The sequence below is a fragment of the Cetorhinus maximus genome, chromosome 25, assembly GCF_964194155.1.
Source record: "Cetorhinus maximus chromosome 25, sCetMax3.hap1.1, whole genome shotgun sequence".
NCBI lineage: Eukaryota > Metazoa > Chordata > Chondrichthyes > Lamniformes > Cetorhinidae > Cetorhinus > Cetorhinus maximus.
This window is the reverse complement of record NC_135903.1, coordinates 801,237-819,340: the sequence shown is the minus strand read 5'-3', so window position 1 is coordinate 819,340 and position 18,104 is coordinate 801,237. Positions and strand designations below refer to the sequence as shown.

The 18,104-nt window shown below is 45.2% G+C and overlaps 1 protein-coding gene across 5 annotated transcripts in view; it reads right to left on the bottom strand.

Annotated features, from left to right (window-relative positions):
- LOC144667784 (signal transducer and activator of transcription 5B-like) overlaps positions 1 to 18,104 on the bottom strand; it is a 246,403-nt gene that overhangs the window by 101,336 nt on the left and 126,963 nt on the right. Inside the window, exon 1 of one of the 5 annotated variants that reach the window (XM_078529228.1) lies at positions 1,733 to 1,755. The exons of the other annotated variants lie outside the window; for them this stretch is intronic. The gene's annotated coding sequence lies outside the window, so the exon portion shown is untranslated. Of the gene's footprint in view, positions 1 to 1,732; positions 1,756 to 18,104 lie in introns of those variants that run through there. 5 annotated transcript variants of the gene reach the window in all.

The window sequence follows — 18,104 nt, the reverse complement described above, 5'->3', positions numbered from 1 at the left end:
GCCCTTGACATGAAGACAGCATTTGACTGAGTGTGGCATCAAGGAATCCTAGCAAAACTGGAGTCAGAGGAAAAATTCTCCACTGGCTGGAGTCATACCTGGCACATACGAAGGTGGTTGCAATTCTTGGAAGTCAACCATCTCAGTCCCAGGGCATCGCTGCATGTGCACTATGCCCAACCATCTTCAGCTGCTTCATCAATCGCCTCCCCTCCTATCATAAGGTTAGAAGTGGGGATGTTCACAGATAATTGCACAATGTTCAGCATCATTCACAACTCCTCAGATACTGAGGCGTCCATCTCCATTTGCAGCAAGATCTTGACAACATTCAAGCTTGGGCTGATAAATGGCCAGTAACATTCATGCCTCAAGTGCCAGGCAATGGCCATCTCCAACAAGAGAGAGAATAACCACCTCCCTTTGACATTCAACAGCATTGTCACTGCTGGATACTGGCACCCTGAAGGGGAGTACAGAAATAGGAAGGGACGAAGTCAGATAGATTTCAACATCAGAATGATCATTTTAATTGAGGTGGTGGAACTGGAGCCAATGTAAGTAAAGGATGATGAGCTATCAGGATTTTCTCTGAGATAGGGCATAGGCAGGAGAGCTTTTAATGCGCTGAAGTTTTGGGAGGGTGGAGAATTGGTGGCCAACCAAGAGATCATTCAAATAATCCAATCTGGTTGTGACAAAAGCATGGATAAGGGTTCAACAGCAAATAAGCAGATGTGGGAAGACACATGTAGTTAATTCTGTTTTTGTTTTGTAGTTAAAGCATGTTCTGGCTAAGGTCACCCAGGTAAGTGTGGAATAAATAAGGCAATCTCGTCAAGCCAGACAATAAAGACAAGGTGTGGCTCATCCTTTCAAATGCTGCAGAGACACAAAAGCAGGGCAAGGAAGCAATCTGTATCACCTGCACCAACAACATAGTTACCAACTTGGCTTGGGGCTGCTTCCAGACAGCACAACAAAAAATTGAAGATGGCTAAATTATATAGCACTGGGAGTAATCCTCTTAAGGGTTAGTCAAAAAAGTAATCATGCAGCAGCAAATCCATCTTTCCCTGGTAGCTCCTGGACAGACAAGGAACACACGAAAATACATTCTACTGTCTACAAGTATGGAATCAGTTTCTATCTGCAAGCACGGAATCAGTTTCTATATGTACGCTGGTGACACCTAGCTCTATCTCTTTAATCCTTTTCAATCCTACACCAACCTCCATGCTGTCAGATTCCTGGGAGTGTTTAAACTCCTACCAGTTGAACATCGTTTTTGTGAATCTCCATGAACTCCATTCCCGTGCCATACTTTTTTTCTTTCACTGTTGAAATCTTGTGTGTTTTTGTCATAGCTAAACTCAACTTCTTCAATGTTCTTTTTGCTGACTTTCCAATGTTTACCCTCCATATATTCCAGCTTGTCCTAAATGCAGCTGCCTGCATTCCATCCCGCATTAAGCCCCCAAAAAATTACCCATCACCGGTCGTCTGCAGACCTACATCCATTCTTCATTTGCCAGAATCTCCTGCAGTTTTATATCCCCGACCACAAACTTTGGTTCTTCGTCTCTGACCTCCTGCTTATCTCCCTTCCTTTACCCCCACCATTGCTGAGACCACTTCAGCTTTGCCTGGCACTGACGAACTCTGACAACTACTTATTAATCTTCCTCCAAAAACATTGTTTCTGACCTAGTCATCAATCACTACCACTGACCTTTCTCCCAAGGTTAAGTGTCCATTCTTCTTGTTTCTCCATACAATGCCTTGCGGCATCTTGCGGATCCCACCCACACATGTGAAAACAAAATTGGTTACATTGGCAAGTTATTCTAGATCCAGCTACAGAGAACAATCAAAAACTCTGACTTGCAACAATGTGGTTCTTTTCAATGTAATAAAGATGAAGCAGTGCATTAAAATTCAGCACAATTTTCTGAGACAAGTGAAGTTCAGATACAATTTTGGGCAACCAAGGATGACTACCCTAAATGCCAAGTAAGATAATCATCCATGCTCGCAAAGTAATATTCAAAGCAAGCAGGCCATTTAACAAAACGTAGTAATCCAATAGTAATCTTTGCCTTGTAATTTCCAAATAAGAAATACCACAAGTAAACACATTCTATTGTCCATGAGCTATGCTTAGTGATGACTTTATACACAGTTCCCACGCTCCCCTCCTCCTGTCATGTTGGGGTTGGGAGAAAAAGAAACAAAGTTGCCTTGTGAAACTAAGCCAGAGAGAAGAAATTTCTTCAGCACCAGGATAGTGGATATACAAAACAGATTGAGTAGAATTACATAATGGTATGTAAATAAATTACATCAAATTGCAAATGATGATGGACAATTCAGTTAATACGAGGTGGAGGAGGCTCCAAGAACATCCTCAGCCTGAATGATGGTAGAGCCCAGCATACTACCTTGGAGCCAGAACTGCTGAGTGGATGATCCATCTCAGCCTCCTCCTGAGATCCCCAGCATCCAAGATGCCACTCTTCATCCAATCAATCTACATAAGAAACAGCTGAGCGCATTGGACACAACAAAGGTTAAGGGCCCTGACAAGATCCCAGCTCTGGAAGACTTGTGCTCCAGAACTAGCCATACCCCCAGCCAAGCTGCTCCATTGCAGAGACAACATTAGCATCTACCCACAGAATCACAGAATTGTTACAGCACAGAATTGGGCTATTCGGTGCATCGTGTCTGCATCGGCTCTCCAAATGAGCAACTCACCTAGTGCCATTCCACCGTCTTCTCCCTGTAATTCTACACGTTCTTTTCAGATAACAGTCTAATTGCCTTTTGAATGCTTGATTAAACCTGCCTCCACCACACTCTCAGGCAGTGCATTCAGGCCGCAGCCACTCACTGCATTATAAAGTTTTTTAATGTCACTTTTGGTTCTTTTGCCAATTACTTTAAATCTGTGCCCTCCTGTCCTTTTTACAAGGGGGAACAGTTTCTTCTCTATCTACTCTGTCCTAACCCTTCATAATTTTAAATACCTTTATCAAATCTCTTCTCAGTCTTCTCTTCTCTCCAAAATAAAAACAGTACCAAGTACCAACTTCTACATGCTATCTTCATAACTGAAGTTTCTCATCCCTGGAACCATTCTCGTGAATCTTTTCTGCACCCTCTCCAATGCCTTCACATCTTTCCTAAAGTGCGGCACCCAAAAACTTTTTATTTACTATTCATTCACGGGATGTGGGCTTCACTGGCTGGGCCAGCATTTACTGCCCATCCCTAATTGCCCTTAAGAAGGTGGTGGTGAGCTGCCTTCTTAAACTGCTGCAGTACATATGGTGTAGGTACACCCACAGTTCTGTTGGTGAGGGGGCAGTGAGTTCCAGGATTTTGACCCAGCAACAGTGAAGGAACTGCGATATATTTCCAAGTCAGGATGGTGAGTGACTTGGAGGGGAACTTCCAGGTGGTGGTGTTCCCATCTATCTGCTGCGCTAGTCCTTCTAGATGGCAGTGGTCGTAGGTTTGGAAGGTGCTGTCAAAGGAGCTTTGGTGAACTTCCACAGTGCATCTTACAGACAGTACACACTGCTGCTACTGTGCTAATGTTTGTGGATGCGGTGCCAATCAAACAGGTTGCTTTGTCCTGTATAGTGTCAAGCTCCTTGAGTGCTTTTGGAGCTGCACTCATTCAGGCAAATGGGGAGTATTCCATCACACTCCTGATTTGTGCCTTGTAGATGGTGGACAGGCTTTGGGAGCCAGGGGGTGAGTTACACGTTGCAGGATTCCTAGCCTCTGACCTCCTCTTGTAGCCACAGTATTTATATGGCTAATCCAGCTCAGTTTCTGGTCAATGGTAACCCCCAAGATGTTGATAGTGGGGGGTTCAGTGATGGTAATGATATTGAACATCATGGGGCGATGGTTAGCTTCTCTCTTGTTGGAGATAGTCATTGCCTGACACTTGTGTGGCGCAAATGTTACTTGGCCACTTGTCAGCCCAAGCCTGGATATTGTCCAGGTCTTTCCACATTTGGACGTGGATTGCTTCAGTATCTGAGGAGTAACGAATGGTGAACATTGTGTAATCATCAGCGAATATCCCCACTTCTGACCTTATGAAAGAAGGAAGGTCATTGATGAAGCAGCTGAAGACGGTTGTGCTGAGGACACTACCCTGAGGAACTCCTGCACTGATGTGCTGGAGCTGAGATGACTGACCTCCAACAACCACAACCATCTTCCTTTGTGCTAGGTATGACTCCAGCCAGTGGAGAGTTTTCCCCCTGATTCCCATTGACTCCAGTTTGGCTAGGACTCCTTGATGCCACACTAGGTCAAAAGTGGATGTAAAGGGCAGTCACTCTCACCTCACCTCAGGAGTTCAGCTCTTTTGTCCATGTTTGGACCAAGGCTGTAATGAGGTCAGGAGCTGATTAGCCCGGGTGGAACCCAAACTTGGGGTCAGTGAGCAGGTTATTGCTAAGCAAGTGCCGCTTGATAGCACTGCTGATGACCCCTTCCATTACTTTACTGATGACCGAGAGTAGACTCATGCGGCGGTAATTGGCTGGGTTGGATTTGTCCTGCTTTTTGTGAACAGGACATACCTGGGCAATTTTCCACATAGCCGGGTAGATGCCTGTGCTGTAGCTGTCCTGGAACTGCTTGGCTAGGGGCATGGTAAGTTCTGGAGCACAAGTCTTCAGTGCTATTGCCGGAATATTGTCATGGCCTTTGCAGTATCTAGCACCTTCAGCCGTTCCTTGATGTTATGTGGAGTGAATCGAATTGGCTGGAGACTGACACCTGTTATGCTGGGGACCTCCGGAGGAGGCCAAGATGGATCATCCACTCTATCTATCCCATTTGGCACGGTGGCAATGCCATCACAACTCGATGGAGGGTATCCTCAATGTGAAGGCGGAGCTTCGTCGCCACAATGGCTGTGCGGTGGTCACCGATGGACAGATGCATCTGCAGCAGGCTGGAGGAGGAGAATGAGGTCAAGTGTGTTTTTCCCTCACCACCTGCTGCAGACCCAGTCCAGCAGCTATGTCATTTAGGACTCGGCCAGCTCGGTCAGTAGTGGTGCTACTGAGCCACTCTTGGTGATGGATATTGAAGTCCCCCACCCAGAGTACATTCTGCGCCCTTGCCACCCTCAGTGCATCTTTCAAGTGGTGTTCGACGAGGAGGAGCACTGATTCATCAGCTGAGGGAGGGCGGTACGTGGTAATTAGCAGAAGGTTTCCTTGCCCATGTTTGATCTGATGTCATGAGGCTTCATGGTGTCCAGAGTTGATGTTGAGGACTCTCAGGGCAACTCCCTCCCGACTGTATACCACTGTGCCGCCATCTTTGCTGGATCTGTTCTGTCGATGGGGCAAGACATCCCTAGGGATGGGTGATGGTGGTGCCTGGGACATGTGTAAGATATGATTCCATGAGAATGACGTCGTCAGGTTGTTGCTTGACTAGTTTGTGAAACAGCTCCCCCAATTTTAGTACTAGCCCCCTGATGTTAGTAAGGAGGACTTTGCAGAGTTGACAGGGCTGAGTCTGCCGTTGTCGCTTCCAGTGCCTAGGTCTATGCCGGTTGGTTCATCCGGTTCCTTCCTTTTTTTGTGGCTTTGTAGCGGTTTGATACAACTGAGTGGCTTGCTCGGCTGAACGAGAGTCAACCACATTGCTGTGGGTCTGGAGTCCATGTAGGTCAGACCAGGTAAGAACAACAGATTTCCTTCCCTAAAGGGCACTCGTGAGCCAGATGGGTTTTTATAACAATCGTTTCATGGACATTATTAGGCTTTTAATTCCAGATTTTCCACCATCTGCCGTGGCGGATTCAAACCTGGGTCCCCAGAGCAGTTATCCTGGGTCTCTGAATTACTGGTCCAGCGACAATACCAGGACACCACTCCAACAATACCACTATGGCAATAATCCAGCTGAGGATGAACTAGTGTCTCATGCAAGTGCAACAATCTATAATTGTACTCTCTGCCCCTATTAATAATGTCCAGGATACTGTATGTTTTATTCACTGCTCTCTCAACCTACCTTGCCACCTTCAACGTCTTACACTCATACACCCAAGTCCCTCTGCTCCTGCACTCCCCTTAGAATTGTACTCTATTTTACATTGCCTCACCATGGTCTTCCTACCAAAATGAATCACTGCACATTTTTCCACATTGAACTTCATCTACCAACTGTCCGCCCATTCCACAAACTTGTCTATATCCTTTTGAAGTTAGAACCATAGAAAAGTTACAGCACAGAAGGAGGCCATTCAGCCCATCTTGTCCATGCCAGCCCAAGGACACCCAGGAGCCCCCACTCTCATCCAAACAAGCTGAAAAACCTCAAACCTGTTGGACAGTTGTAAAGGCTGGGACTCCTTCCCTCTGAGTCCCCTTACCTGCCTCACTAGCAGTCACACTATCCTGACCCTGACCACTGACCAAATTAGAAAACCCTGTCCTAAGAGGTGTGACTGCCTCCTGGTACAAAGAATCCAGGTAACTCCCTGATGCGTCGCAGTGTCTGTAGTTCAGCCTCCAACTCAAACTCTGAGCTGAAGCTGCTCAAACTTCAAACACTACAGATGTGTTTGCCCTGGATCAAACTGACATCCAGGGAACCCTACATGCTGCAGCTGTGACACATCACCTGTCCTGACATCCTTTAGTGTGTTATAATTAATCAATTATTTTTTTTCAATTATATATTTTACTTTTGTTTTTATATATTTTATTAACTTTACCACCAGTTGCTAGACTATTTTGAACCTTAGGAATAGAATAAACCATAGTCACTTACCAGATACTCACCAAATAACTAGTTTCTTCTCCTATAACAGAGTACAACAGCTTGCTGAAGACTGAGAAAGTTAGAAAGCAAAAGAGCACCTCTTTCCCTTCCTTCCAAAGATTGGTGAAGACAAATGTAGGTCCCTTACAGTCAGAAACAGGGAAATTTATAATGGGGAACAAAGAAATGGTTGACCAACTAAATACATACTTTGGTTCTGTCTTCACAAAGGAAGACACTAATAACATACCAGAAATGTTGGGGAGCACAGGGATTAGTAAGAGGGAGGAACTGAAAGAAATCAGTATTAGTAGGGAAATGGTGTTGGGGAAATTGATTGGATTGAGGGCCAATAAATCCCCGGGCCCTGATAATCTACATCCCAGAGTACTTAAGGAAATGGCCCTAGAAATAGTGGATGCATTGGTGGTCATCTCCCGAGATTCTATTGACTCTGGAACAGTTTCTACAGACTGGAGGGTAGCTAATGTAACCCCACTATTTAAAAAGGGAGGCAGAGAGAAAACAAGGAATTATAGACCAGTCAGCCTGACTTCAGTAGTGGGGAAAATTCTAGAGTCCATTATAAAAGATTTAATAGCTGAGCACATGGAAAACAGTGGTTGAATCTGACAGAGTCAGCATGGATTTATGAAAGGGAAATCATGCCTGACAAATTTACTGGAATTTTTTGAAGATGTAACTAGTAGAGTTGATGAGGGGGAGCCAGTGGATGTGGTTTATTTGGACTTTCAGAAGGCTTTCGACAAAGTCCCACATAAGAGAATGGCATGTAAAATTAAAGCGCACGGGATTGGGGGTAGTGTATTGAGATGGATAGAAAACTGATTGGCAGACAGGAAACAAAGAGTAGGAATAAACGGGTCTTTTTCCGAATGGCAGGCAGTGACTAGTGGGGTACTGCAGGGATCGATGCTGGGACCCTAGTTATTCATAATATATATTAATGATTTAGATGAGGGAATTAAATGTAATATCTCCAAATTTGCAGATGACACAAAGCTGGATGGGAGGGTGAGCTATGAGGAGGATGCAGAGATGCTTCAGTGTGATTTGGACAAGCTGAGTGAGTGGGCAAATGCATGGCAGATGCAGTATATTGTGGATAAATGTGAGGTTATCCATTTTGGTAGCAAAAATAGAAAGGCAGATTATCTGAATGGCTATAAATTGAGAGGGGAGAATGTGCAACGAGACCTGGGCGTCCTCGTACACCAGTCGCGGAAGGTAAGCATGGAAGTGCAGCAGGCGGTAAAGAAGGCAAATGGTATGTTGGCCTTCATAGCCAGAGGATTCGATACAGGAAAAGGGATGTCTTGCTGCAATTGTACAGGGCCTTGGTGAGACCACACCTGGAATATTGTGTGCAGTTTTAGTCTCCTTATCTGAGAAAGGATGTACTTGCTATAGAGGGAGTGCAGCGAAGGTTTACCCGACTGATTCCTGGGATGGCTGGACTGACATATGAGGAGAGATTGAGTCGATTAGGATTATATTCGCTGGAGTTCAGAAGAATGAGGGGGGATCTCATAGAAACCTATAAAATTCTAACAGGGCTAGACAGGGCAGATACAGGAAGGATGTTCCCGATGGTGGGGGAGTCCAGAACCAGGGGTCACAGTCTGAAGGTACGGGGTAGACCATTTAGGACTGAGATGAGGAGAAATTTCTTCACCCAGAGAGTTGTGAGCCTGTGGAATTCGTTACCACAGAAAGTAGTTGAGACCAAAACATTATATGTTTTCAAGAAGGAGTTAGATATAGCTCTTGGGGCGAAAGGGATCAAAGAGTATGGGGAGAAAGCGGGAGCAGGCTACTGAGTCGGATGATCAGCCATGATCATAATGAATGGCGGAGCAGGCTCGAAGGGCCAAATGGCCTACTCCTGCTCCTAGTTTCCGTGTTTCTATGTGCTCTTTCTAATCCCACCTTCCTGCACCGGGCCCATAACACTGCAGCTTACAGCACTTAAGGTGCAGATCCAGGTACTTTTTAAGAGTTTAGAGTTTCTGCCTCTATCACCGACTTGGGCAGCGAATTCCAGACACCCACTACCCTCTGCGTAAAAAAGTTCTTCCTCATGTCCCCCCTACATTTTCTGCCACTTATCTTGAATCTATGTCCCCTGGTTCTACAATTCTCCACCAAGGGAAACAATTTTATCCTGTCCACTCTATCTATTTCCCTCATAATTTTGTACACCTCAATCAAGTCACCTCTCAGCCTTCTTTGTTCTAAGGAAAATAACCCCAACCTATCCAATCTCTCCTCGTAGCTACACTTTTCTAACCCTGGCAACATTCTTGTAAACCTCCTCTGCACTCTCTCCAGAGATATTACGTCCTTCCTGTAATGTGGTGACCAGAACTGCACACAATACTCCAGTTGTGGCCTCACCAGTGTTTTATACAATTCCAACATTATATCCTTACTTTTATAGTCTATACCTCTGCCAATGAAGGAGAGCATTCAATATGCCTTCTTTACAACCTGGTCTACTTGAACTGCTGCCTTCAGGTACCTATGTACTTGTACGCCAGGATCTCTCACTTCATCTATCCCTCTCAGTATATTCCCATTTATTGTGTAATCCCTGTAACTGTCTGACCTCCCTAAATGTATGACCTCACACTTCTCTATGTTAAAATCCATCTGCCACTTTACCGCCCACTCCATCAACTCATCTATATCATTTTGGAGATTATGGCTATCCTCTACACTATCCACTACTCGGCCAATCTTTGTGTCATCTGCAAATTTCCCCATTGTGCCCCCCATGTTCACGTCCAAATCATTAATATATAACACAAACAGCAAGGGTCCCAACACCGAGCCCTGTGGAACACCACTTAAGACAACTTTCCATTCGCAAGGGCATCCAGCGACCATTACCCTTTGTTTCCTGTTACAAAGCCAACCTTTTATCCAGTTTGCCACATTATCCTGAATCCCATGGGCTTTTACTTTCCTGACCAATTTGCCCTGTGGGACCTTGTCAAATGCCTTGCTAAAATCCATGAAAACAACATCCACTGCACTACCTTCATCAACCCTTCTTGTCACTTCCTCAAAGGATTCAATCAAATTTGTGAGGCAAGACCTTCCTTTAACAAATCCATGCTGACCATCCCTGACTAGTCCATGCCTTTCCACATGACAGTTAACCCTATCTCTCAGGATTGATTCTACTAATTTACTCACCACCAATATAAGACTAACTGGCCTATAATTGTTTGGCATTTCCTTTGATCCCTTTTTAAACAATGGAACTACGTTGGCATTCCTCCAGTACCTCCCCTGTATCTAGTGAAGTTTGGAAAATCATCCGGAGAGCATCTGCTATCTCCTCCCTAACTTCCTTCAGCAGCCTCGGAATCCATCTGGCCCTGGTGACTTGTCAACTTTCAAGGATTTCAACCCTTCACGTACTTCCTCTCTCTTTACAACTACCCCATCCAATATTTCGCAGTGTCCCTCCTGGACTACTATATCTACATCCTCCCTTTCCTTTGTAAATACGGAGACAAAATATTCATTCAAAACCCTTCCCACAGCCTCTGCATCTACACACACGTTTCCATCTTCATCTCTGATAGGTCCCACTTTTTCCTTAACTAACCTTTTAGCATTAATGTCTTGGTAAAACATCTTTGGGTTATCTTTAACTTTACTTGCTAATCTTTTTTTTCATGCCCTCTCTTTGATTTCCTTATTTCCTTTTTTACTTCATCCCTGCACTTCCTACATTCGTCTAGGTTATCTGCAGTGCTTAGTTCTTTGTGCCTATCGTACGCTTTCTTTTTCTGTTTGATCTTCCCCTGTATTCCTCTAGACAACCAGGGAGGTCTAGATTTGGCAGTACCACTCATTTTTGTAGGGGACATGTCTACTTTGTACAATTAGGATCTCGCTTTTTAGTGCTTCCCACTGTTTCATCCTCCAGCAGTGCTGTCCAGTCCACCTCAGCCAAGTCCCTTCTCATTTCTACAAAATTTGCCTTGCCCCAGTTCAAGACTTTTACTCCTGCCTTATCTCTGTCCTTTTCCATGGTAATGCTAAATCTAACTGAACTGTGATCATTGTCCCTGATATGGTCGCCAACTGTCACTTCACCCACTTGCCCTTCTTCGTTCCCAAGGCTAGATCTAGAATTGCATCTCCTCTCGTTGGGTTTGTCACTAATTGGTTGAAAAAATCTTCCTGGACACACTGCATGAATTTTTCTCCCTCGGTGCCCCTTATATTGTTTGAATCCCAGTTGATATTAGGATAGTTGAAGTCTCCTACTATTATTGCCCTATTGTTCTTACAAGCAGAAATTTGCCTACATATTTGTTCTTCTATCTCCCTTTCACTACTTGGGGGTCTGTAGTATACTCCCAGCAGAGTGACTGCCGCTTTTTTATTTCTAAGCTCAATCCATAAAGCCTCGTTTGTTGACCCATTTAATATATCATCCCTTCTCACAACTGGAATTGATTATTTAACCATTAGTGCTACCCCTCCTCCTTTTTTATCTCTTACTCTATCGTGTCTAAAGATAGGTGAAGGGACAGGTAGTATTGAGGAGGCGGGGAGTCTGCAGAAGGATTTAGACAGGTTAGGAGAATGGGCAAAGAAGTGGCAGATGGAATACAACGTCGGGAAGTGTGAGGTCATGCACTTGGGTAGGAAGAATAGAGGCATAGACTATGTTCTAAATGGGGAGAGAATTCAGAAATCTGGAGTGCAAAGGGACTTGGGAGTCCTAGTCCAGGATTCTCTTAAGGTTAACTTGCAGGTTGAGTCGGTAGTTAGGAAGGCAAATGCAATGTAGGCATTTATTTCGAGAGGACTAGAATATAAAAGCAGGGATGTGCTGCTGAGGCTTTATAAGGCTCTGGTCAGACCACATTTAGAATATTGTGAGCAATTTTGGGACCCGTATCTCAGGAAGGATGTGCTGGCCCTGGAGAGGGTCCAGAGGAGGTTCACGAGAATGATCCCAGGAATGAAAGGCTTAACATATGAGGAACGTTTGAGGACTCTGGGTCTATACTCGATGGAGTTTAGAAGGATGAGGGGGGATCTGATTGAAACTTACAGAATACTGAAAGGCCTGGATAGAGTGGACGTGGGGAAGATGTTTCCATTAGTGGGAGAGACTAGGACCCGAGCGCACAGCCTCAGACTAAAGGGAAGACCTTTTAGAACAGAGGTGAGGAGAAACGTCTTTAGCCAGAGAGTGGTGAATCTATGGAATTCATTGCCACAGAAGGCTGTGGAGGCCAGGTCATTGAGTGCATTTAAGACCGAGATAGATAGGTTCTTGATTGGTAAGGGGATCAAAGGTTACGGGGAGAAGGCAGGAGAATGGGGTTAAGAAACTTATCAGCCATGATTGAATGGCGGAGCAGACTTGATGGGCCGAATGGCCTAATTTCTGCTCCTATGTCTTATGGCCTGAAGACTCGGGATATTAAGCTGCCAGTTTTGTCCCTCCTTTAGCCAGGTCTCCGTTATAGCAATGACATCCTGCTGCCATGTGTCTATCTGTGCCCTTAACTCATCTACCTTGTTTGTAATACTCCTTGCATTGAAGTATAAACAGTTTAATCCCGTCAATTTCCCTTGCTGGGCACTTTGGAAATTTTGCTTCTCCTGCAACTCCATGTCTATCACAACGTCCCTTGCTAATGTTCTACCTCCATTTTTCTGATCTGAATCTGATCTATCTGATCCTACTCCTGGGATCCCATCCCTCTGGCACACTAGTTTAAATACTCCCCAACAGAATTAACAAAAGCCCCCGCAAGGACACTGGTCCCAGCTCTGCCTGGGTGCAACCCAACCGCTTTGTACAGGTCCCACCTTCCCCAGACTGGTCCCAGTGCCTCAAGAATCTGAATCCCTCCCGGTTACACCATCTATCCAGCCACGTGTTCATTTGGTCTATCCTCTTATTCCTGCTCTCGCTAGCACGTGGAACTGGGAGTAATCCTAAGATTACTACATTTGAGGTCCTGCATTTTAGTTTTATCTCCTAACTTCCTGTACTGAGCTTGCAGGTCCTCATCCCTTAGTTTACCTATGTCTTTGATACCAATGTGTACCACAACCACTGGCTGTTTACCTTCCCTCCCCAGAATGTCCTGCAGCCGCTCCGTGACATCCTGGACCCTGGCACCAGGGAGGCAACATACCATCCTTGATTCACGTTTGTGGCCACAGAAGCGTGTCTGTGCCCCTAACTATTGAATCCCCTATCACTACAGCCCTGCCACTTGTTTTCCTCCCGCCCCTCTGAGCAGCAGAGCCACCCACGGTGCCATGAACTTGGCTGTTGCTGCTTTGCCCTGAGAGGCCATCCCCCCAACAGTATCCAAAGCGGTATATCTGTTAGAGAGGGGGATGACCACAGAGGATTCCTGCACTACCTTCCTGAGTCTTTTGCTGTTCCTAATGGTCGCCCATTCCCTTTCTGCCTGTGTAATCTTCACCTGCGGTGTGACCACCTCGCTAAACGTGCTATCCACAACTTGCTCAGCATCACGGATGCTGCACAATGAGTCCACCCACAGCACCAGCTCTGAAATCCGGTTAGCTAGAAGCTGCATTTGGACACACCTTCCGCGCACACGGTCACCAGGGACGCTGGAAGCATCCCTCATTTCCCACATCCTGCAGGAGGAGCATATCACGGGTCTGAGTTCTCCTGCCATGACGTCCCTCTCGATTAAGCTAGTTGCTCCCTTAAAAAAAAATACGCTAGCTCGGGGCCTTATTTATGTTAGCTAGGAACCTTGTTTCTTGACTTATACTTGTACAGTACTACTCTATGCTTTTTTTTTAAGCTCCTACCTCAGTATTAAGCAATGAATTACTTTAATAGATTGAAAAAAAAACTCACCAGGATTTACTCACCAATCAGCTGCTTTTTTAAAATCCACTTTCAGAAGAGTGTCCCTCGCAGATCTGGTGCACTCCTGAAGGTATTGCCTCTCCCTCCCTCTCTCTTTTTTTTGGTTTGAGAGGGAGGGAGGAGGAGGAAGGGATGGAAACATTACAGCAATGTAATGTTTGGGGCTATTCCGTTCTTTGACAGTGGGTCCTCCTCGATCCCCTTCTGAATTGCAGTGACTGCGCTGACTTCTCCCAGAATGCTTCTGTCATGTCTCACTACCGCCCTCTGTTGGATGCTCTTCCTCCTGTTGAGGGCAGGGGTCCTTCTCCTCGATTCCCATGAGTTGCGGTGACTGCGCTGACTTCTCCCAGAATACTTCTCAGTCACGTCTCACTACCGCCCTCTGTTGGATGCTCTTCCTCCTGCTGAGGGCAGGGGTTCTTCTCCTCGATCCCCTTCCCCCTTCTGAGTTGCGGTGACTGCGCTGACTTCTCCCAAAATGCTTCTCAATCACGCCTCACTGCCGCCCTCTGTTGGAAGTTCTATACTATCCTCCTCACAGTTCACAATGCTAAGTTTCATATCATTTGCAAATTTTGAACTTGTTCCCTGTACACCAAGGTCTATGTCATTAATATATATTAGGAGAAGCAAGGGTCCCAACACTGATCTCTGGGGAATGCCATTACAAACCATTCTCCAGTCAGAAAAACATCCACTCACCACTATTCTCTATTTCCTGTCACTCAGCCAATTTTATATCCATGTTGCTATGTCCCTTTTATTCCACGAGCGATAACTTTGCTCACAAGTCTGTTATGTGGCACTGTATCAAATTCCTTTTGGCAACCCATATACACATCAATACATCAAACCTAATGCCCTCATCAATCCCATTACCTCATCAAAAAACTCAAGCCAATTAGTTAAACATGATTTTCCCTTAAATTCATGCTAGTTTTCCTTAATTAACCTGCATTTGTCCATGTGACTATTAATTTTGTTCCAAATTATTGTTTCTAGAAGTTTCCCCACCACCGAAGTTAAACTGATTGACCTATAATTGCTTGGCTTATCTTTACATTCTTATTTGAACAAAGGTGAAATATTTGTAATTCTCCAGTCCTCTGGCACCGCCCGAGTCTAAGAAAGTTTGGAAAATTATGGCCAGTGCCTCTGCAATTTCCACTCACTTCCCTTAGTATCCTTGAAATGCATCTCTTCCAGTCCTGGTGCTTTAAGTATAAACGGCCTAATATCTCCTCTTTATCAATTTGAAATCCTTCTAGTGTACTACCGGCCTCCTCTTTCATTGTGGCCTGGGTAGCATCTTCTTCGTTGGTAAAGACAGGTGCAAAGTATTCATTTAATATCTCAGTTATTCCTGCTGCCTCCATGCATAAATCCCCTTTTTGGTCCTTAAACTGTCCTATTCCTTTTACCACCCTTTTACTAATTATATGTCTATAGAAGACTTTGGAATTCCCTTTTATGTTACTGCCATTCTCTTTACATACTCCCTCTTTGCTTCTCTTATTTGTTTTATTATTTCCCCTCTGAACCTTCTAAATTCAGCCTGGTTCTCTAATATCCATCTAGCATCTGTCATAAGCACACTTTCTTCATCTTAATTTCTATCTCTTTTGCCATCCAAAGAGCTTTGAATTTTTTTACCCAACCTTTTTATTTCAAGGGAATATACCTTGTCTGTGCCCGAACTCGCTCTTCTTTGAAGGTAGCCCATTGCCCAGCTCCGTTTCACTTGCCAACCTTTGACTCCAATTTATTCGGCCCAGATCTATTCTTATCCCATTGAAGTTGACTTCCCACCAGTTAATTATTCTTACTCTAGATTGTTCTTTATCCTTTTCCATAGCCAGCCTAAACCTTATGATACAATGATTGCTGTGCCCCAAATGTTCTCCGGCTGACACTTGATCCACTTGGCTCTCCCATTCTCAAAAACCAGGTCCAGCAGTACCTCCCCTCTCGTTGGATTGGAAACATACTGCTGCAGAAAATTTTCCTGAACACACTCTCGGGACTCTTGCCCCTCTCTGCCCATTACACTACTACTATGCCAGTCTATATTTGGATAATTAAAGTCCCCTTATAACTACTCTAATTCTTGAACCCCTCTGCAATTTCCTTGCGGGTTTGTTCCTCTACATCCTTACCACCAATTGTTGACCTATAGAGGATACCGAACAATGTAATAGCACCTTTTTGTTCCTTAGCTCTAGCCAAATAGATCCCATCCTTGACCACCACCCCACCCCAGCATATCTTCCCTCCAGCATTGCAATGTTCTTCTTAATCAATACCGTCACTCCTCTCCCTTTTCTTTCTTTGCTATGTTTCCTGAACACCTTGTATCCAGAAATATTTAACACCCAGTCCTGTCTTTTTTTTGAGTCAAATCTCTGTTATAGCCACATCATCATATTCCACATGTCAATCTGCGCCTGTAACTTACCACTCTTATTAACCACACTCCGTACATTCAGATACACACACATTAACCCTGATTTGGACTTTATTATTTTCTCCCTTAGTCTGACCCCATCACTAACTAACTATGCCCTACCCTAGTGCTTTCTCTCCCAGTTTTGACGGCACCTTGGTATTCCTCTCTGATATTTCCTCCTGGTTATTCCTGCCAAGTTATTTTAAACTTTCCCCAATAGCACTAACAAAATGCAAGGAACTTAGTCCTGGCTCTATTTAGGTGCAACCGATCTGCCTTCCTTTTGTCCCATCTCTCCCAGAGCTGGCCCCAATGTCCCAAGAATCTAAAGCCTCCTTCCTGCACTATCTTTTCAGCTAGCAAACATTGGCTTTATCTTCCTACTTTTATACTCACTTGCTACTGGGAGTAATCTTGAGATTACTACTTTTGGGGTCCTGCTTTCTAATTTCTTGCCTACTTCCCTAAATTATGACTGCAGGACCACATCCCTCTTTCTGCCAATGTCATTCATACTAATGTGTACAATGATTGCGAACTGCTCACCCTCCCCCGAGGATGCTCTGCAGCCGTTCACTGACAACCTCGACTCTAGCACCAGGGAGGCAACACGCCATCCTGAATAAAAACTAAAATAGGTGGAAAAACTCAGCAGGTCTGACAGCATCTACGGAGAGGAACACAGTCGACGTTTCAAGTCCGTATGACTCTTCATCAGAACTAAGGAAATAGAGAAATGAGGTGAAATATAAGCTGGTAGAGGGGGGTGGGACAGGTAGAGCTGGATAGAGGGCCAGTGATCGGTGGAGGCAAAGAGGAGATTGCCAAAGATGTCATAGACAAAAGGGCAAAGGGGTGTTGATGGTGGTGATATAATCTAAGGAATGTACCATTGGGGACATTAAGGGTAGCAAGCAGGACAAGCAAGTGGCAGATGGCCCTAGTGGGGGTGGGGTGGGGGGAAGGGATCGAAATGGGCTAAAAGGTGGAGATAAAACAATAGATGGGAAAAGGAATTTTTTTTAAAAATTATAAATTATTGGAAAAGGGGGGGATCGGAAAGGGGGCGGGGATAGAGAAGAGAGTTCATGATCTGAAGTTGTTGTACTCAATATTAAGTCCGGAAGGCTGTAAAGTGTCTAGTCGGAAGATGAGGTGCTGTTCCTCCAGTTTGCGTTGAGCTTCACTGGAACATTGCAGCAGGCCAAGGACGGACATGTGGGCATGAGAGCAGGGTGGTGTGTTGAAATGTCAAGCGACAGGGAGGTCTGGATCATGCTTGCGGACAGACCGAAGGTGTTCCGCAAAGCGGTCACCCAGTCTGCGTTTGGTCTCTCCAATGTAGAGGAGACAGCACTGGGAGCAGCGAATGCAGTAGACTAAATTGAGGGACGTGCAAGTGAAGTGCTGCTTCACTTGAAAGCAGTGCTTGGGCCCTTGGACAGTGAGGAGGGGGGGAAGTAAAGAGGCAGGGGTTGAGGTATAGGGGGTGATGGAGGAGTGGACCAGGGTGTCCCGGAGGGAACGATCCCTGTGGAAAGATGCCAGGGGGAGTGAAAGGACGATGTGTTTGGTGGTGGCATCATGCTGGAGTTGGCGGAAATGAACGGAGGATGATTCTTTGAACGCGGAGGCTGATGGGGTGATAAATGAGGACAAGGAGGACCCTATCATGGTTCCGGGAGGGAGAGGAAGGTGTGAGGGCGGATGAGCGGGAGATGGGCCGGATACAGAGGGCCCTGTCAGCCATCGTGGGTGGAAAACCTCGATTAAGGAAGAAGAAAGACATGTCAGAGGAACTGTTTTGGAAAGTGGCATCATCAGAACAGATTCGACGAAGGCGAAGGAAGTGAGAGAATGGGATGGAGTCCTTACAGAAAGCGGGGTGTGAGGAGCTGTAGTCGACGTAGCTGTGGGAGT